Here is a 25,059-nt window from a genome sequence, read left to right as displayed (position 1 = left end):
TCCTGCCCGAGCTGCCACACCCTGCCCAGCCGACCGGGCAGGTGCGCCCTCCCGACGCCACCAGCAAGCCAGCGGATCCCCCCCCTGATGTCCGTGAGGGTCCCGATGTTCCCCATAGCGAGGGAGATACCCCCGGAGAGGGCCCTAATAGCGAGGGAAGCCACCCCCCATACCCCCGTTGCGAGGGGAGTGGAGAAAGATAGCGAGGAGGTGGAAGTGCTCCGCCAGCGGATCCTCGCGTCCGCCACCGGCCGGGGCCGAGACCGAGGCCGGCCGGGGCGGCGGGGCTAGAAAAACCGTCATAAAATTTTTTTTTCTTTTTTTTTCTTTCTTTCTTTTTTTTTGTAGTCGTTTTTTTTTGTTGTTATATATAATAAATTCTTAGCCCCGAACATGAATGGCGTCCGCTTCTTTCATAGATCCCAGGTGGCGGGTTTTGGGAAAAATTTCAGATCCAGTGGCGCAGTAGAAAGCTCCCCGAGGCAACCATGGCGTGAGGAAGGGGATCAGTTGAGCTCGCGAAGGATCCCAGAGGACACGGGAGAAAATCTTTTTTTTGTTTTTTTTGTTGTTTTACCGTCCTCTTGGGAGGGGATTCTCGGTGAATACCGCGCAGTAGCGTGTAAGTACTTCGAGCTTGCGGTCACCTCGCGAAGTTCGGCTCGCGGGATGCAGCGCTGGCGCTCTGGCACCCCACGATCCGTCTAGGGGGGGGGGGAGTTGTAACGTGGCAGTTCGGCTAGGCCTGCCCGTTACAAGAGACTCCCTGAACCCTGGGCGAGATCTCGGAATCAGGGTCTAGAAAATCGAGTCGCGGAATAATTTCAGAGAGCGCCAGAACTGGAGTCACGCACCCGAGCTTCGACAGGGACAAAATAGAGCATTGCGACCCAGATATTTCAGGTTTTTGTTTTTAATTTTTTTTCGAGTGCACCGGCTACCCTCCAGTGACCAATTCCAACACCGAACATCTTTCGAGGCCAGGCGAAACCACGACGATCTCGCGGGAAGGACACCAAGGCTGCGGAGGGGGAGGCAACGCAGATCCCTGCAGCGAGGGAATCCAAGGCGGACGCGATTCCCGCTGGCGGCCGGCGCGCCGCAGCCTCCCCGCTCACCCCGCTTACGCCCAACCAAGGCAACCGCGAGGCACCAGCTAGCGACGAGGGAGCACCACCCCGCCCAACCCCAGGACTACGTAGAGCTGCGCGGGAGACGACATCGCGATCTAGCCTTAAGTTCTGCGCCGCGTAGGGACGACAGGTGCGCGGCAAGTTGCGCAATCCCCAAAATCGATGACCGATCGATTGTTGCGCATTCTTAGGGTGATGACGTCACGAAAAATTCGCGCGATGAGATCGGCGTTGCGACCATCCTAGATCACTCGAGTTCTGGCGATTCACATTAGCGGGTGAACTGAGCGATTGTTTTTTGTTGGTTATTTCGAGTTTGAGTGATTGCGAGGAGAATGAGCCGACACGAGGGAGTTGGAACCTTCGTCGCGTGGATGTGGAGCGGTAAGCGTTGTTAATATTCTCGCGGTCGAATTTCGAGGGTAATTGAGTCAAGGCTGATCCGAAAAAGGGTAGCCGTTTCTTTTGTTAGTTTGCGTATCGAAAGGTACTCGAAATTCGTATGCCGATTCTTTTGCTTGGTGACCGTAGCCTGAGTTGCGCGTAAGAGAGTAACGTTAACTTCGGGGAATCCAGAAAATCGAGTCGAGCCACGGGTGGAGCCGAGACGTTATTGTCTCGAGCTTGAGTGTGGCCGAAGTCCGTTACACGGGGTCAATTCACGTCATCCGGCACATCTTCGATTATCGCACAGGTCGCGAGCAATCACGGGGAGCATTCGAATTCGCGACTGCGTCCCGCCGTCGCCGAGGAAGTAAAGCTCGGGTGCGTGCTGATAAGCGTATGCGTTTTTAGAGGAGGATCGCGGGTGTCGCGACGAGCCTCGCATCACTTTATTTATTTAATATTCTTTTTAGTTATTTAATATTCTTTTTCTCTTTTTTTTTTCTTCTCTTCTTTTTTTTTGTGTGCATTATCCGTTAGTATTAAGTTGGCGACCAGCGCCATTGTGTAGAGGACGTTCGCGGGCAGCGCACCGCGTCCGATTTTGTTTTTGGTTTTTGCGAGTCGAGGTTATTATTAAGACGGCGACTAGCGCACGTAGGCCGTAGAGGTCTCCTCGATTTATTAATTTTTTTTTATTTTGTTGTTTCTTCCTTGCTTATTTCTTTTGGATAAAATTTAAACCATTGTAGTTGAAATCGCGAAGGACGACCTACGCAGTCGTATGATTTTTTTTTATTGTTTTATTTTTATTTTTATTTCTTTTTTGTAATATCGCTGTCGAGAAATATATTATTGGAATTTTATAGTGAACTAGCCAAACCACGCGTTGGCTGAATTGTGTCACATCTCTCTCTACCCAAAATTTACCCCTCCCCTCTCCGCGGTACTGAGCTATCGAGTATATGGTCGCGGTATCTCGCATTACTGATTTCGAGGCGTGTTAATCACGCCAGGCGCCCAACAACAACTTTGCGACATGATTCTAGATCCAGGGTACATCGTGGACGCCAAAGTATTGTGCACGCGGTAAGTTCCCGGTTATTTGCTCCGAGTAACCGAGGTGCAGAAAAATCCACGTCACAATATATATATATATATATATATATATATATATATATATGTATATATATATATATATAAACATATAAAATATATATATCTATATATGAATGTATATATGAATATATATATGTTTATTATGATTTTCAATTGACTTTGAAAAAAAAGGGAAATTGAAAAAAAAAATTTTTTCCTCAACATTCCAATTTTTTGAAATTATGTAAAATTATTAGAAAAATCCCGAATACTCTTATTCGTTCGCTTATCTTGCATTTTATTTTTTTTCATGATTTTTTCATTCACAACTATTTTTCATTTTATTACATCATTTACCTCAATTACCTTTATTTATACTTCATTATATGTATGTATAATATAGATTTATATGAATATACATATATACATATATATCTTTTTGATTATATATAAATATATATATATACATATATATAAATATACATATGTATATTATAATTTTCAATTTACTTTTGAAAGAACGTCAATTCAAAAAAAAAATTTTTCTCACATCATTTCAATTTTATGAAATTATGTATAATTATCAGAAAAATCCCAAATATTCTCATTCATTCGCTTATTTATTATTTTATTTTTTTTCTATGATTTTTCCATTTACAATCATTTTTTATTTTATCACATTATTCACCTCAATTACCTTTATTCATATTTCATTATATAAATGTATAATATAAATTTATATGAATGTATATATACGTATATATCAACACATATATATATGTATATACATATATATATATATATATATATGTATATTATAATTTTCAATTAACTTTCAAAATGGGGGAAATTCAAAAAAAAAATTTTTTTCTACCTCATTTCAATTTTTTGAAATTATGTGTAATCATCAGAAAAATCCCAAATATTTTTAATCATTCGCTAATTTTTCATTTTATCTTTTTTTTCATGATTATAACATTCCTAATTATTTTTTATTTTATCACAGTATTCACCTCAATTGCCTTCATTTATATTCCATTATATAAATGTATAATATTGATATATATAAATGTATATATATACATATATATATACATATATATAAATATATATATGTATATTATAATTTTTAATTTGCTTTTAAAAAAAGGGAAATTGAAAAAAAAATTTTTTTCCACGACATTCCAATTTTTTAAACTTATGTATAATTATCAGAAAAATCCCAAATATTCTCATTCATTCGCTTATTTTTTATTTTATTTTATTTTTATGATTTTTCCATTCACAATTTTTTTTCAATCTTTCACATCATTTACCTCAATTACCTTTATTTATATTCCATCATACGAATGTATAATATGGATGTATTTCAATATATATATATACATATATATCCATATATATATATAAAAACATGGAAATATATATATATATATATATACATATATATATGAATATATATGTGTATATTATGATTTTCAATTTACTTTTGAAAAAAGGGAAATTAAAAAAGAAATTTTTTTCCACGACATTCCAATTTTTTAAAATTATGTATAATCATCAGAAAAATCCCAAAAATTTTTATTCATTTGCTTGTTTTTTATTTTGTTTTTTTTATGATTTTTCTATTCACAATTATTCTTTATTTCAACACATTATTTACCCCAATTACCTTCATTCATATTCCATTATATGAGTGTATAGTATAGATATATATGAATATATATATATATATATATATATATATATATATACAAATACATATATATATAAACTCATATATATATATACATATATATAAATATATATATGTATATTATAATTTTCAATTTACTCTTAGAGAAAGGTAAATTGAAAAAAAAAATTTTTCTCCAGAACATTCCAATTTTTCAAAATTATGTATAATCATCAGAAAAATCCCAAAAATATTTATTTATTTGCTCACATTTTATTTTTTATTTTTTTTATGATTTTTCCATTCACAATTATTTTTTATTTCATCACATTATTTACCTCAATTACCTCCATTCATATTACATTATATAAATGTATATTATAGATATATATCAATATATATATGTACATATATATATATATATATATATATATATATATATATATATATATATATATATATATATATGTATATATATATATATATAAACATATAAAATATATATATCTATATATGAATGTATATATGAATATATATATGTTTATTATGATTTTCAATTGACTTTGAAAAAAAAGGGAAATTGAAAAAAAAAATTTTTTCCTCAACATTCCAATTTTTTGAAATTATGTAAAATTATTAGAAAAATCCCGAATACTCTTATTCGTTCGCTTATCTTGCATTTTATTTTTTTTCATGATTTTTTCATTCACAACTATTTTTCATTTTATTACATCATTTACCTCAATTACCTTTATTTATACTTCATTATATGTATGTATAATATAGATTTATATGAATATACATATATACATATATATCTTTTTGATTATATATAAATATATATATATACATATATATAAATATACATATGTATATTATAATTTTCAATTTACTTTTGAAAGAACGTCAATTCAAAAAAAAAATTTTTCTCACATCATTTCAATTTTATGAAATTATGTATAATCATCAGAAAAATCCCAAATATTTTCATTTATTCGCTTATTTTTTATTTTATTTTTTTTTTTTGATTTTTCCATCAACAATTATTTTCTATTTGATCACATTATTTACCTCAATTACCTTCATTCATATTCTATCATATAAATGTACAATATAGATATATATAAATGTATATATATGTGTATATATATATATATATATATATATATACATATATATATATATATATATATATATGAATATATAAATAAATATATATATGTATATTATAGATATATATGAATATGTATATATACATATATATCTATATATATATATGTATATTATAATTTTAGATTCACTTTTGAAAAAAAGAGAAATTGAGAAAAAAATTTTTTTCCACAACATTCCAATTTTTTAACCCGTTGAGGACACATGGGGTCCAATGGACCGCAGACAAATTTCAATGCAATTTCTAATCTACAAAGACCCTTAGGAATTAGATATATAGCACCATCTGTTGTTGTTTGAAGTCTCCACAACAAGTTTTGACACGTTACGAAGGTCTCTTTGGCATTAGTCATCCTGCAGAGACATATTAGTGCGCACGTGTTTTTTTTTTGGGGGTTCTGTAGACCCCGTGTGGCCTTACTGTGGCAAAATCTTAAAAAAATTCGAATTTTTTTTTTATCGTTGATTGATGTTATATTGTTTCTGTGAACGTAAGTATTTATGCATAAATTGAATTTTTTTTTTTAGCAATAAATAATGGTTATTAATTAAATATATATGTGTGTATATATACAGATGTCTTATAATCTTCGACCTCGAACTATGGCCAGCCGTCTAATGGAATATAATTGAAGTTTCGCACCGGTTTTAAGTCGATACATAGCGTGAAACACAAATGAGAACTGTTTTTCTGCGTGGGGTGCGCTGGACCCCGTGTGTCCTCGACGTTATTTTTTCGATGTGTGTCCTCAACGGGTTAAAATTATGTATAATCATCAGAAAAATCCCGAATATTTTTATTTATTCGCTTATTTTCTATTTCATTTTTTTTTCATGATTTTTCCATTCACAATTATATTTCATTTTATCACATTATTTACCTCAATTACCTCCATTTATATTCCATTATATGAATGTATAATACAGATATATATAAATATATATATATACATATATTTCTATAAATATATATATATATATATACATATATGTGTATATATATATATATATATATATATATATATGTATATATATATATACATACATATCTATATATATATATATATATTTGTATATACATATATATATATATGAACGTATAAAAATATATATATATGTATATATGAATATATATATGTTTGTTATAATTTTCAATTTACTTTTAAAAAAAGGGAAATTATAAAAAAAATTTTTTCCACGACATTCCAATTTTTTAAAATTATGTATAATCATCAGAAAAATCCCAAATGTTTTTATTCATTCGCTTGTTTTTTATTTAATTTTTTTTGTATGATTTTTCCGTTCACAATTATTTTTTATTTTATCACATTATTCACCTTAATTGCCTTCATATATATTCCATTATATGTATGTATAATATAGATATACATGAATATATATATATACATATATATCTATATGAATATATATAAATATATATATATATACATATATATATACATATATATGAATATATATATGTATATTATAATTTTCGATTCACTTTTGAAAAAACGTAAATTCAAAAAGAAAATTCTTCTCACAGCATTTCAATTTTTTGAAATTATGTTTGATCATCAGAGAAATCCCAAATATTTTTATTTATTTGCTCATTTTTTATTTTATTTTTTTCATATGATTTTTTCAGTCACAATTATTTTTTATTTTATTACATTATTCACCTCAATTACCTTCATTTATATTCTATTATACAAATGTATAATATAGATATATATGAATATATATATACATATATATCTGTATATACATATATATACATATATATATACATATACATAAATATATATATGTATATCATAATTTCCAATCTACTTTTAAAACATGGGGAATTCGGAAAAAAAAATTTTTTACATCATTACAATTTTTTCAAATTATGTATAATTATCAGAAAAATCCCAAACATTCTTATTCATTCGCTTATTTTCTATTTTATTTTTCTTTTATGATTTTTCCATTCACAATTATTTTTTATTTTATCACATTATTTACCTTAATTACCTTCTTTCATATTTCATTATATAAATGTATAGTATAGATATATATGAATATATATATACATACGTATCTATATATATATATATATATATTGGTATATACATATATATATATATGAAAGTATGGAAATATATATATATGTATATATGAATATATATATATACGTTATAATTTTCAATTTACTTTTAAAAAAGGGAAATTAAAAAAAATTTTTTTCCACAACATTCCAATTTTTCAAAATTATGTATAATCATCAGAAAAATTCCAAATATTTTTAATCATTCGCTCATTCGTTATTTTATCTTTTTTTTCGTGATTATAGCATTCCTAACTATTTTTTATTTTATCACATTATTCACCTCAATTGCCTTCATTTATATTCCATTATATGAAATGTATAACATAGATATATATAAATGAATATATATGCATATATATCTATACGATTATATATAAATATATATATATATATACATATATATGAATATATATATGAATATTATAATTTTCAACTGACTTTTGAAAAAACGTAAATTCAAAAAAAAAATTCTTTTCACATCATTTCAATATTTTAAAATTATGTATAATCATCAGAAAAATCCCAAATATTTTTATTCATTTGCTTATTTTCTATCTTATTTTATTTTCATGATTTTTCCATTCACAATTATTTTTTATTCTATCACATTATTTACCTCAATTACCTTTATTCATATTCCATTATATAAATGTATAGTATAGATATATATGAATATATATATATACATATACACATATATCTATATATATATATATATATATATATATATGTATATATATATATATATATACATATGAAAATATGTATATGTATTTATGAATATATATATGTATATTATAATTTTCAATTTACTTTTAAAAAAAGGGAAATTGAAAAAAAATTTTTTTCCACAACATTCCAATTTTTTGAAATTATGTATAATTATCAGAAAAAGCCCGAATATTTTTATTCATTTGCTTATTTTTCATTCCGTTTTTTTTTCGTGATGTTTCCATTCACAATCATTTCTTATTTTATCACATTATTTACCTCAATTACCTTCATTCATATTCTTTTATATGAATCTATGATATAAATATATATAAATTTATATATATACATATATCCATATATATATATATATATATATATACATATATATATATATATATATACATATAGAAAAAATATATATATATAGGAATATATATATGTATATTATAAATTTCAATTTACTTCTAAAAAAAGGGAAATTGAAAAAAAAATTTTTTTTCACAACGTTCTAATATTTTGAAATTATGTATCATCATCAGAAAAATCCCAAATGTGTTCATTCATTTGCTTGTTTTTTATTTTATTTTTTTTTTATGATTTTTCCATTAACAATTATTCTTTATTTCATCACATTATTTACCCCAATTACCTCTATTCATATTCCATTATATAAATTTATAGTATAGATATATATGAATATATATATACATATATGTCTATATATATATATATATATATATATATATGAACGTATAAAAATATATATATTTGTTTATATGAATATATATATGTCTATTATAGTTTTCAATTTTCTTTTAAAAAAAGGGAAATTAAAAAAAATATTTTTTCCACAACATTCCAATTCTTTGAAATTATGTATTATTATCAAAAGAAGCCGAAATATTTTCATTCATTCGCTTATTTTTTGTTTTGTTTTTTTTTTTATGATTTTTCCATTCACAATTATTTTTTATTTTATCACATTATTAACCTCAATCACCTTTATTTATATTCCATTATATAAATGTATAATATAGATTTATATGAATATACATATACGTATATATTTATATATATATATATATATATATATACATCAACACATATATTTATATATACATATATATAAATATATATGTATAATATAATTTTCAATTCACTTTTAAAATAAGGGAAATTAGGAGAAAAAAATTTTTTCACATTATTCTAATTTTTCAAAATTATGTATAATCATCAGAAAAATCCCAAATATTTTTAATCATTCGCTTATTCTTTATTTTATCTTTTTTTTCATGATTATACTATTCTTAATTATTTCTTATTCCATCACATTATTAACCTCAATTGCCTTTATTCATATTTCATTATATAAATGTATAATATAGATATATATAAATATATGTATATACACATACATCTATATATATATATATATGTGTATATATATCTATATGTATACATATGTAAATATATATATATATATATATATATATATATATTCATATATGTATACACACATATATATATATATATACATATATATAAATATATATATGTATATTATAATTTTCAATTTACTCTCAAAAAAAGGGAAATTGAAAAAAAAAATTTTTTCCACAACATTCTAATTTTTTAAAATTATGTCAAATTATTAGAAAAATCCCAAATATTCTTATTTATTCGCTTATTTTGCATTTTAATTTTTTTTTATGATTCTTCCATTCACAATTATTTCTTATCTTATCACATTATTTACCTCAATTACCTTCATTTATATCCCATTATATAAATGTATAATATAGATTTATATGAATATATATTGTGACGTGGTATTTCGTACCCCGTCACTTTATTTAATTATCGCATTCCCCTAGGTACAAATATCGCTAAAAATAACGAAAGCACGTCTGAGGCCAATACTCCAAAAATGAACGACTAATTATCTTTAAGTTGATTTCTCTTCACTAAGCTTATTGTATGCTATTTTCTAATTCTGTAATGCTCTTCGAGAACCATCCGCGAGACCTTCACGTCAAGATACCAGGACACTGCCTGACAGGGGTCACGTACCAGCTCAACATCAACACCACCGACTACAGACGAACGAATACCGCTGAAACCACTCCCGATGGATGCCTATCTAGTTGTCGAAAAGGGTCGTGCGTGATGCACAACAGCACCTCCAACTATTTGAGACTTATCGGCCAGGAGCCGAACCACGAACGAATGCTTCTACCGCTCGGATGCATCGTCAGGCGGCGTACAGGGCTGTGCGTCAAAAACACAATGAAGCCTCCCGTCGACGATACTTATCAGCCTGGAGCTGAACCGACCCTAATATCTACTAAGTCGTTGACTACCCAATAGAAGACGGTTTTCTCTTAACGAACCGTCTTATCGAAGGACTGCGGCGTGGAATAGGCTAATGATATGCTGACCACGTGGATCTGGTGGATCTAGTGTGGGGATCCGGGTTGAGGGCCATCACCACCAGATCGTTCCGGCATGAGGGCTTCCATGAGCGAGGGCCGGGATGCAGCGCCGACGAAATAGCTACAACGGGGAGTACCAGTAAAGCAAGGAGTGAGTTACAGTCGGTCGCAAGTCCAGGAGACCGGTGACGTAACATTGCCGCACACCTCAATATCGCAATACCTGAGCAGTACGACCCCACCCCCTTCTCACCAACGATACCGCATAGCTGCAGGAAAACATCTCTAACCACCTTCCGACGTCCTGATACCTCAATACCCGTCGTCGAGGGAAAAGAACATCAAGCGGCGAGGGATTATCGCCGCCTATCCGTGGACCAGGCCACGGGACCAGCTGGTTCAATTAAGATACCGCAAATTTTGGGAAGAATCACGTGACACCAGCTCGATGAAAATCAGGATCATCGCTCATCTCATTACTCTACGTTCAGTTACTGATACTAACAGACGTGTTCTTATTATCGCTACCAAAGTTCGTCGTACCGCTATTGTACCTTATCGCATTCTCTCGCACCTGTTATATCTTCTTTTACGTAAGTGAGGTTCCTTTTCTATTTTGTGAAGCCACGAGATTACTTGCAATATATCGTACCTTTACCTTTATCTCTTTCTCTCTTCACCTTGCAGTTGGTCTGCTTGAGCCAATTGGGCTCGTATCTTTTCTCTTTACCTTGCAGTTGGTCTGCTTGAGCCACCTGGGCTCGTACCTTATTATCTCTTATCTTGTCCCTTTCTCTGTCTTATTGCAAATAACTTCGCGACTGGTTGATTATTACTTACGCATTGTAGTGACTATCGCTTTATCTTATTATCTTTCTCTTCTAGAATATTTGAATGTCTATTATCGCTGTCTAGCAGCGCGTTCCGTTAAAGGATCAATTTTTATCTTAGCTACTGAGCATTGCTATTTTGTTATATTTTCTCTGATTAGTTTCTATCTGTCTCTTTACCTATTATCGTTGATTATCGTATCTTAGTGAGAGTACCGCGGGAGCGATCTTATATCGCTGCGCGGTCCCGTTCGTCGTTCATTTGACATTGGAGTATTGTGCCATATCGCATAACATCTTGTTAACTGTTTTCTTCGCTAATATCGCTGATCGTAGTTGTCCGTAGTCTATTGGGTTTGCCGTACGTTGCATATTAATTACCTTGAATATTGTTTGCCTTATCTTGAATTACCTTTTATAGTACCGATTATTATCTTTCTTTCTCTCGCACTTACCGCAAACCAGAGACTACGTATTATCTTTTATTCTCTATATTTTATAATAATTTTCTATTTGACCTATCGCTTGAATCTACCTTGTAATTCATAATTCCTTGTCTGCCTATTTCTGATTATTCTGGTAATGTGATAACTATTTCAGTTGTTGTATTTCGCATGTGTTATAATCGCTTCTCACATTTTATGATTTATTTGCTTACCGCTTAATTTAAGTACAGTGTATCTCTTCTGCTCTGCCTATCTATCGTAAAACCGTGTTAATCATTACCTTTAGTATCGCGAGCTTGCTCATATTTCCCGCTTATTCGGAAAACGTTCCGTTAATTGTTAACTCTCTCGCTTAACCTTTCTCTGGCTGTAACTATTGTTATTTATCGCATATATCGTACTTGTATCGCAAACTCTTCAGCTACTTGCTTGTCAGTAAACTTATCGCTTCTTGTTTAATATATTTGATATTATTCCTGCTTCACCTGTTTCTTATTTTATCTATTGGATTCGACTCCGCCTCTCTACCATTATCTTGTCTCTCTGAGCGAACTGTGCAAAACCGTCGTAGAACCTGACCTTACCTTTATCTATTACCTTTACCTTTACCTTTGTCTTTTTCTCTGATTATCTATTTTTGACGCATGTGCGTCTGGCGCCCAACAATCGTATCTTTCTCCCTTAGTATCTCTCTCTATCTAATTATTTAGGTGAGCGACTGCGCCGTAGGGTAACCAATTATCGTTATATCGTTATACCCTCAAATATATGAAAATATCTGGTTACAATATATACGTATATATCTATATATATATATATATATATACATCAACACATATATTTATATATACATATATATAAATATATATATGTATATTATAATTTTCAATTTACTTTTAAAATAAGGGAAATTAGAAGAAAAATTTTTTTTCATATTATTTCAATTTTTTAAAATTATGCATAATCATCGGAAAAATCCCAAATATTTTGAATCATTCGCTTATTCTTCATTGTATCTTTTTTTTCATGATTATACTATTTCTAATTATTTTTTATTTCATCACATTATTCACCTCAATTGCCTTTATATATATTCCATTATATGGAATCATAATATAGATATATATAAATATATGTATGTATATATATTTATATAAACATATATATGAATATATATATATGTATAAATATATATATATATACATGTATTTATACACACATATATATATACATATATATAAATATATATATGTATATAATGATTTTTAATTTACTCTGAAAAAAAAGTGAAATTAAAAAAAAATTTTTCCACAACATTCCAACTTATTGAAATTGTGTGAAATTATTAGAAAAATCCCAAATATTCTTATTTATTCGCTTATCTTGCATTTTATTTTTTTTTTATGATTTTTCCATACACAATTATTTTTTATTTCATCACATTATTTACCTCAATTACCTTTATTCATATTCCATTATATAAATGTATAGTATAGATATATATGAATATATATATATACATATAAATCTGTATATATGTATATATATATATATATATATACATATAAAAAAATGTATATATATGAATATATATATGTATATTATAATTTTCAATTTACTTTCAAAAAAAGGGAAATTGGAAAAAATTTTTTTTTCCACGACATTCCAATTTTTTAAAATTATATATAATGATCAGGAAAATCCCAAATGTTTTTATTCATTTGCTTGTTTTTTGTTTTAATTTTTTTGTATGATTTTTCCATTCACAATTATTTTTCATTTCATCACATTATTCACCTCAATTGCCTTCATTTATATTCCATTATATAAATGTATAATATAGATATACATAAATATATATATATACATATATATCTATATGATTATATATGAATATATATATATACATATATATATACATATATATAAATATTTATATGTATATTATAATTTTCAATTTACTTTTGAAAAAACGTCAATTCAAAAAAAAAATTCTTTTCACAGCATTTCAATTTTTTAAAATTATGTATAATTATCAGAAAAATCCCAGATATTCTTATTCATTCGCTTATTTTCTATTTCATTTTTCTTTCATGATTTTTCTATTCACAATTATTTTTTATTTTATCACATCATTTACCTCAATTACCTTTATTCATATTCCATTATATAAATGTATAGTATAGATATATATGAATATACAGGGTGTCCCTGAATTGAGGGACACGGACCAGCCAGCGTGATACCTGACTGAAATGCAACCGAGAATTTCTTTACCGGAAGGTCGTCCGACGCATAGTTTTTGAATTATAAGCGATAGCGTTAAGCCAATCAGAGTGCACCATTTCATCTGGATTTGCCGCCACGGAAATTGCTGTTTTGTTCGCTGGGTGAATTATTATTATTCGGTTACAAAGTAAATATCGGCACCTCCCCTCACTCGCTGTTGTACCCCTTCTCGAGCGCTGACCTCGGTATTGTTGCCGCGGCACACGCTGCCGGCCGCACACCCACGGACGCACACTGGTGTGTGTGAAAATAAGCGAATGCCCAGCTACACAATACTACCAAACACACATCTACGAGTGAAAATAAAAATAAATCTCGAAATAAATCAGCCGATTTAAGATTTGATGTTATAAAACACCTCCAATCATCGATGTATGCATAAAACTAGAGATTTTAGACGATTGATATGCCGTTAGGGTTCATAATTAGTCATTCAATCAATCTGAATTATGCTTTCCGAACATTTTCTGTGTCTTTGCAACATAACTTTTCCACTAGTTTGAAATTCATCATTGACATACGATTCTTCAATAATGCGAGGAAACAACAACTCGCTGAATTGACGTGTCAATAGGTTTGTAAATCAATTACAATTCACCTGAGTTATCACAAAATAACTAAATAAATGAGAATTCTCGGAATCACTAACAATGATAACTGAAATCATGAGAATTATTTGAGATATAACTGAATTAGGAAGAGTTGTGATAAGTCAAGTTACTTTGAATAACTTTAGATTCGTGCCAAAATTTTATGTTTAGAGAGAAAAATAATTAAATTCAAGTAAAAAAGCAATTTTAAATGAAGAAGAAGAAAATTTCCAAATACCTGAATTCACATGAAGCAATTTGAATTTAATAAATCTATCCGAATTTGAGAAAAAATAATAATTATTATTTAGACCAGAAAAATGAAGTCGAATTACATGAATAAATTCAATTAATTCAACCCAAAAAAATATGGTGTCATTCGAATTCCCAGTTATTTCCTCGTCGATTCAATGTGGGTCTGGAGTGGCAAGTAACGTTCAAATTGTTGAGATCAATGCTAGTGATGGCCACTTAACTGAGAATAATGGATGTATCGATTAATCGATTTCAACAAAATAATCGGACACGGCTCGATTGAATTGGTAAAAATTAATCGATTTGGTAAATTTCTGCGTGTAGTCTTAATATCAAAAGAGATATTTCGATAATTCATAGTCTTATTCAAAATATTTTGGTCCAAATAATAATTATTATTTTTCCTTAAATTCGGATAGATTTATTAAATTCAAATTGCTTCATTTGAACTCAGGTATATGGAAATTTTCTTCTTCATTTAAAATTACTTTTTTATTTGAATATAATTATTTTTCTCTCTAAACATAAAATTTTGGCACGAATCTAAAGTTATTCAAAGTAACTTGACTTATCACAACTCTTCCTAATTCAGTTATATCTCAAATAATTCTCATGATTTCAGTTATCATTGTTAGTGATTCCGAGAATTCTCATTTATTCAGTTATTTTGTGTTAACTCAGGTGAATTGTAATTGATTTACAAACCTATTGACACGTCAATTCAGCGAGTTGTTGTTTCCTCGCATTATTGAAGAATCGTATGTCAATGATGAATTTCAAACTAGTGGAAAAATTATGTTGCAAAGACACAGAAAATGTTCGGAAAGCATAATTCAGATTGATTGAATGACTAATTACGAACCCTAACGGCATATCAATCGTCTAAAATCTCTAGTTTTATGCATACATCGATGATTGGAGGTGTTTTATAACATCAAATCTTAAATCGGCTGATTTATTTCGAGATTTATTTTTATTTTCACTCGTAGATGTGTGTTTGATAGTATTGTGTAGCTGGGCATTCGCTTATTTTCACACACACCAGTGTGCGTCCGTGGGTGTGCGGCCGGCAGCGTGTACCGCGGCAACAATACCGAGGTCAGCGCTCGAGAAGGGGTACAACAGCGAGTGAGGGGAGGTACCGATATTTACTTTGTAACCGAATAATAATAATTCACCCAGACGAACAAAACAGCAATTTCCGTGGCGGCAAATCCAGATGAAATGGTGCACTCTGATTGGCTTAACGATATCGCTTATAATTCAAAAACTATGCGTCGGACGACCTTCCGGTAAAGATATTCTCGGTTGCATTTCAGTCAGGTATCACGCTGGCTGGTCCGTGTCCCTCAATTTAGGGACACCCTGTATATATATACATGTATATCTATATATATGTATATATATATATATATATATGAATATATATATATATATATATATATATATATATATACATATAAAAAAATTTATATATATGAATATATGTATGTATATTATAATTTTCAATTTACTTTTGAAAAAAAGCGAAATTGAAAGAAAAATTTTTTTCCACAACATTCCAATTTTTTAGAATTATGTATCATCATCAGAAGAATCTCGAATGTTTTTATTCATTTGCTTGTTTTTTATTTTATTTTTTTTTAATGATTTTTCCATTCACAATTATTCTTTATTTTATCACATTATTTACCTCAATTATCTTTATTTATATTTCATTATATGAATGTATAATATAGATTTATATGAAGATACATATATACATATATATCTTTATGATTATATATAAATATATATATGTATATATACATATACATATACATATATATGAATATATATATGTGTATTATAATTTTCAATTTACTTTTAAAAAAAGGGTATTAAAAAAAAATTCTTTTCACATCATTTCAATTTTTCAAAATTATGTATAATCATCAGAAAAATCCCAAATATTCTTATTTATTCGCTTATTTTTTATTTTATTTTTTTTTCATGATTTTTCCATTCACAATTATTTTTCATTTTATCACATTATTCACCTCAATTACCTTCATTTATATTCGATCATATGAATGTATAATATAGATATATATAAATATATATATATATACATATATATCTGTATATACATATATATACATATATATATACGTATACATAAATAAATATGTGTATATCATAATTTCCAATTTACTTTTAAAACATGGGGAATTCAGAAAGAAAAATTTTTTTACATCATTACAATTTTTCAAAATTATGTATAATAATTAGAAAAATCCCAAATATTTTTAATCATTCGCTTATTCTTTATTTTATCTTTTTTTCCATGATTATACTATTCCTAATTATTCTTTATTCCATCACATTATTCACCTCAATTGCCTTCATTTATATTTTATTATATAAATGTATAATATAGATATATATAAATATATATATATGTACACATATATCTATATATATATATATGTGTGTATATATCTATGTGTATATGTATGTAAATACATATATATATAGATATATATATATACATATACAATATGGTTATACACATTTATATATATACATATATATATATACATATATATAAATATATATATGTATATTATGATTTTCAATTTACTTTCAAAAAAAGGGAAATTAAAAAAAAAATTTTTTTCCACAAAATTCCAATTTTTTGAAATTATGAATCATCATCAGAAAAATCCCGAATGTTGTTATTCATTTGCTTGTTTTTTATTTTATTTTTTTTTTATGATTTTCCCATACACAATCATTCTTTATTTTATTACATTATTTACCTCAATTACCTTTATTCATATTCCATTATATAATTGTATAGTATAGATATATATGAATATATATAAACATATATTTCTATATATATATATATATGAACGTATAAAAATATATATATATGTATATATGAATATATATATGTATATTATAGTTTTCAATTTACTTTTAAAAAGAGCGAGAATAATAAAAAAATTTTTTCCACGACATTCCAATTTTTTAAAATTATGTATAATCATCAGAAAAATCCCAAATATTTTTATTTATTCGCTGATATTTCACTTTATTTTTTTTTAATGATCTTTTCATTCACAATTATTTGTTATTTCGTCACATTATTCACATCAATTACCTTCACTTATATTCCATTATATAAATGTATAATATAGATATATATGAATATACACATATGCATATATATCTTTATGATTATATATGAATATATATATATATATATACATATATATATACATATATAAATATATACATGTATATTATAATTTTCAATTTACTTTTAAATAAAGGGTGATAAAAAAAAAAAATCCATTTCACATCATTCCAATTTTTCAAAATTATGTATAATCATCAGAAAAATCCCAAATATTTTTAATCATTCGCTTATTCTTCATTTTATCTTTTTTTTCATGGTTATACCATTCCCCATCATTTTTTATTATATCACATTATTCACCTTAATTGCCTTCATTTATATTTCATTATATAAATGTATAATATGGATATATATGAATATATATATATACATATATATCTATGTATATATATATATATATGTGTATATATATATCTATATGTATATACATGTAAATATATATATATATATATATATATATATATATACATATATATATAAATAAATTCATATATATATTCATATATATATATAAATATTTTTATATGTTTATATATATGTATATATATATGTATATACCCATATATATATATACATATGAATAAATATATATGTATATTATAATTTTCAATTTACTTCCAAGAAAAGGGAAATTAAAAAAAAATTTTTTTCCACAACATTCCAATTTTTTAAAATTATGTAAAATTATCAGAAAAATCCCAAATATTTTTATTTGTTCGCTTATTTTCCATTTTATTTTTTTTTTTATGATTTTTCCAATCGCAATTATTTTTTATTTTATCACATTATTTACATCAATTACCTTCATTTATATTTCATTACATAAATGTATAATATAGATATATATAAATATATATACATATATACATATATATCTATATATATATATATATATATATATATATATATATGTATATATATATATGTATATATATATATGTATGTATATATAAACATATCAAAATATATATATATATATATGAACGTATAAAAATATATATATATGTATATATGAATATATATATGTATATTATAGTTTTCAATTTACTTTTAAAAAAAGGGAAATTAAAGAAAAATTTTTCTCCACAACATTCCAATCTTTTGAAATTATGTATAATTATCAGAAAAAGCCCAAATATCTTTATTTATTTGCTCATTTTTCATTTTGTTTTTTTTTATGATTTTTCCATTCACAATCATTTTTTATTTTATTACATTATTTACCTCAATTACCTTCATTCATATTCTATTATATGAATCTATGATATAAATATATATAAATATATATTTACATATATATCTTTGTATATATATAAATGTGTATATATATATATATATATATATATATATATATATATATGTATGTATATATTTATCAACACATATATATATATATATACATATATATGAATGTATATATATGTATATTATAATTCTCAATTTACCTTTAAAATTAGGGAAATTCAAAAAAAAATTTTTTTTTACATCATTTCAATTTTTTAAAATTATGTATAATCATCAGAAAAATCCCAAATATTTTTAATCATTCGCTCATTCTTTATTTTATTTTTTTTTTCATGATTATACTGTTCCTAATTATTTTTTATTTCATAACATTATTCACCTTAATTGCCTTTATTTATATTTCATTATATGAATGTATATTATAGATATATATAAATATATATATATACATATATGTCTTGTTGAGAATAGAACGACACTATATCTTCCAGCCAAATCGATGACGTGCTGACATCTATTGAAACCTATATACATTGCACGCCTCACGTGCTAGATACCTTTGTATTTTTGAATATCTCTTTACACTTGTCGTGACCGCTGACGCGTAAACACATAACATATATACCTATACTGTTTCACACTTCAATTACCTATAAATTAAACTATTCAGATTGTTTTTTCAACTGTGCTTTTTACTTACGCATAACCCGGAAACCAACAGGTTATGGGCCCAGTATTGTTTATAAAATAAAACATAAGTGAAAAAGGGTTTAGCTCAGTGTAAAAATAAAAGGAGAACAATCTGCGATCGTGACTGTGCGATCACGTGTTCGATCCGCTGAGCGCGTTTCGAAGAAATCGGAAATTTCGCGAAAAACAGCCATGAGTGCCGGTAATATAGTGCGTATCGAACCACTGCATAGAGATAATTATGATACGTGGAGAATTCAGGCAGAAGCTATCCTAATTAAAAATGAAACGTGGAAATATGTGAGCGGTGAAAAGGCCCGACCCGATGTGAAACCGGGAGATGTATCAGCGAGTACAGCTTGCGGCAGAGTGGGACGATATGGACAGAAAAGCGCGTTCGGACATTATACTCGCGATTAGCCCCACAGAATTACAACAAATAAAAGGTTGCAAGACGTCACGTGAAATTTGGACAAAATTAGAATCAGTGTACCAGTCAAGCGGGCCTGCCAAAAAGGCAGCGCTGCTTAAGCAGCTGACCCTACACAAAATGGCCGAAAGTGACGATGTACGTGATCATGTGCGAAAATTTTTCGACATTGTAGGTAAATTGCAGGAAATGGATGTAGTAATCAATAAAGATCAACTGACGATTATGTTACTGTATAGTTTACCGGAAGCTTTTGAGAATTTTCGCTGTGCGATCGAAACGAGAGACGTTTTGCCCGAACCAGAAATATTGAAGGTGAAGATTCTAGAAGAATGCGACGCGAGAAAGGGAAGAACGCCGGAAGCTGTACCAAACGCCATGTTGGCGAACAAAAGCGGTCGTTTTAAGAAAAAATGGCAAGGGAAACCGCATGCGAACAAGGGGAAGGAAGACACATCCGAAGGTACGTCGTCGTTTAAATTTAGATGTCATAGATGCGGAAAAGTTGGACATAAAGCAGCAGATTGCGGAAGGAGGAAGGACACGCAGCCCATGAGCGCCAACGCTGAAATGAGCTACATTGCAATTCCAACGCAGGAAGCCGCACTGAAGGTTGACCCAATTAAACCACAGGGTACTTGGTGCCTCGACAGTGGGTGCACCTCACACTTGTGTGGGGATGTTGACAAATTCATCGATATGAGTAAGTCTGAACACAAATCACTGAATCTTGCAAGTAACTCATGTACAGAAATCAAAGGGGAGGGAACTGTAAAAGTTGTAGCTGATAATGGAATTAATAAGACTGTGCTCAACTTGGAAACGACCCTATATGTCCCTGATCTGAGGACAAATTTGATCTCTGTTGGGAAAATTACTAACAAACATCACGAAGTCACTTTCAGGAAACACGACGCCCTAGTGCGAGATCAGGATGGAAATATTACGATGATCGCAGAACGAGTGAATGGCCTGTACTACCTGCGAGAAGAGTCCCAGAACGCATGGAGCGCCGATGGTACTGATTGTGAGGAAAAGTCGATGCTGGAAAAGTGGCATACAAGACTAGGACATTTGAACGAGAAGGACCTGGTCGAGGCGGTCAGTAAAGGAAACATCCTGGGAATAGAAATGAGGAAGGATGAGAAGCTACCTCCTTGCAAAATCTGCATGCAGGGTAAATTTACTCGTGCTCCTTTTCCGAAAGAATCCTCAAGAGAAACAGAATTGCTCGAATTGGTGCATTCTGATGTAAGTGGACCGATGCGTAAACAATCACATGGAGGCGCATGGTACTATGTAACGTTCATTGAGGACAGCACCAGGTGGTGCGAAGTATATTTTTTGAAAAAGAAGAGCGATGTTTTCGAAGTTTTTAAAAATTATAAAGCCACAGTTGAAAACAGTCGGGCAGAATGATAAAATGCTTACAGTCAGACAATGGAAGGGAATACTGTAATACTGACTTTGACGAATATTTACAGAAAAACGGGATTGAAAGGAGGCTCACTGTGCCCTACACACCTGAGCAGAATGGGGTGGCGGAACGGAAAAATCGTACACTCAACGATATGGCACGTTGCATGCTCATCGAGTCTCAGCTGACTGGATCTTTCTGGGCGGAAGCAGTAGCCACCGCCAACTACCTTCGCAATAGATGTCCCTCGAGTATACTGAAAGGTGCAACGCCTTTTGAAAAATGGACTGGGAGAAAGCCAAACCTCTCGTATCTGAAGACGTTTGGATGCAGAGCCTTTATGCTTGATAAAACTCCTGGCAAGGGTAAGTTTGACCCTCGTGGAAAGGAATGTATCTTCATAGGATATTCGAAAGAATGTAAGGCTTACAGAGTTTGGATGTTGAATGAAAGGAAGATTATATCAACTCGAGACGTGAAATTTCTGGAATCGTCCAGTTTGTCAATGAAAAACATGAAAGCTGCTGCACGAAAAATACCTCTAGAACAAGATACCAGTAGGCCCTCAGAAGGAGGTACATACGAAAGAGGGGTTATAAAGTTTGAACTGACACCTGCAAGCACAACTTCAACTGAAAACCGACCAACATCGGAGAAAAGTGATTATGAGGAAGCTGAAGCAATTGTCGATGACAGTACTGACTCTTCAGAAAATAATAGTTCATCTGGAGACAGTGTATTCGAAGAAAGTATCGACGCACTGGGAGACCAGTCCAACCTACAAGACAACCTGACAAGAGAGGACCGATTTTTCGAGGAACCACAGCCGGAAGAACTTAGAAGAGGACCTGGTAGGCCAAAACTAGTGAGCACTGGCTCTAGGGGAAGAAGAAAGAAGATATATAACATGATTCCGACGCAGACACAAACCGAAAAGGATCAAGCAGACGACCCACAAGCAAGCCTGGCCGAAGTATCTATCAAAGACGCTTTAGCTAGTAATGAGGCACACGAGTGGAGAAATGCCATAGTTGATGAATTCGTGGCATTACTGGAAAACAACACTTGGAAGCTGGTGGACCGACCGCAGGATCGAAGCACCATTGGATGCAGACTGGTACTCTGCACTAAGTATGGAACCGATGGATTGCCGGTGAGAAGGAAAGCTCGATTGGTAGCTAAGGGCTACAATCAACGCCCTGGAGTAGACTTCAGAGAAACCTTCGCACCCGTGGCACGAATGTCGTCTGTACGAATACTTGTAGCAACAGCCATGATGAAAGGAATGAAAATTCATCATCTCGACGTCGCTACTGCCTTCTTGAACGCAAAATTGGAAGAAACCGTTTTCATGGAAATACCGAAATTATTTGTTGAATCACTGCCTGGAATAGCTGCAAGAATGGAGAAAAAGCAGGGAAAAAGTTACGACAAAGATGCCATGACAAAGATGATCAAGGAAATCAGTCGTGGAGAAAAGGTCTGCAAGCTAGAGAAAGCCCTGTACGGACTAAAGCAAGCAGGTCATCAGTGGAATAAAGAACTTAACACAGTTTTGAATAAACTTGGAATGCAGTCTTTACAGGCTGACAACTGCGTATACTTTGCAAAGCGAGGAACGGACTGTATGATCATGCTGGTTTATGTTGACGACATATTGATGGCATCGAAGGACTTGAACTGGATGCAGGACATCAAGCAAGGACTTAAGAAGAGGTTCGAGATCAAGGATCTTGGAGAAGTAAGACAATGTCTAGGCTTGCAATTCACTGATCAGAGTGGGAGGATAAAAATTTCTCAACGAGCATATTGCGAAGAGATTTTGGAAAGGTTTAAGATGAAGGACTGCAAGTCAGTCGGATCGCCGATGGAACCTAACACCAAATTAGAGAAGATCGAAGAATGCCCAAAAGAGAAGCTAGACTTGTACCCGTATAGAGAGCTGATCGGCTGCCTGATGTACTTGGCCGTGAGCACGAGACCGGACATAGCTTTTACTGTAAACTGGCTTAGCCAGTTCAATACGGGGTACTCAGCAGAACACTGGAAAGGAGCAAAAAGGGTGCTTCGATACCTTAGAGCAACTACTGACCTTGGAATTGTCTTCGGAAAAGATCAGAGAACACTCGAGGGGTACGTCGATGCTGATTGGGGGTCGTGTCCGATTGATCGACGATCATACACGGGCATAATTTTTGTACTGGGGAATGGACCGATCACCTGGGAGGCGAGAAAGCAGCGAACTGTTGCTTTATCATCTACTGAGGCAGAGTATATGGGGCTCACTGAAGCAGCAAAGGAAGCCTCGTACCTTAGAGGATTTTTGAGAGAACTGGATGAAGTTCAAAAATCACCAACCGTTATTTTCAACGATAATCAGGGAGCTAAAAATTTAGCTGCTAATCCTGTATTTCATTCCAGAAGTAAACATATAGAAATTCGACAACACTATGTCCGAAGAGCAGTCAGGGACCAAGTTATTGAATTGAAGTACCTGCCGACGGAGAAGATGACTGCCGACATCATGACAAAGGGACTGAACGGGGTGAAACATCGAAGATGTCGTGAGCTTATGAACATGGGGTAAAGCAAATCGTTCAGAAAGCTGGTCGATCGATTGAGGGGAAGTGTTGAGAATAGAACGACACTCTATCTTCCAGCCAAATCGATGACGTGCTGACATCTATTGAAACCTATATACATTGCACGCCTCACGTGCTAGATACCTTTGTATTTTTGAATATCTCTTTACACTTGTCGTGACCGCTGACGCGTAAACACATAACATATATACCTTGTACTGTGTCACACTTCAATTACCTATAAATTAAACTATTCAGATTGTTTTTTCAACTGTGCTTTTCACTTACGCATGACCCGGAAACCAACATGTCTATATATATATATATACATATATATATATATGTGTATGTATATCTATATATATATATATATATATATGTATATACACATATATAT

Source organism: Neodiprion fabricii, chromosome 7, assembly GCF_021155785.1.
Source record: "Neodiprion fabricii isolate iyNeoFabr1 chromosome 7, iyNeoFabr1.1, whole genome shotgun sequence".
Classification (NCBI taxonomy): Eukaryota; Metazoa; Arthropoda; class Insecta; order Hymenoptera; family Diprionidae; genus Neodiprion; species Neodiprion fabricii.
This window is presented reverse-complemented; position numbering follows the sequence as displayed.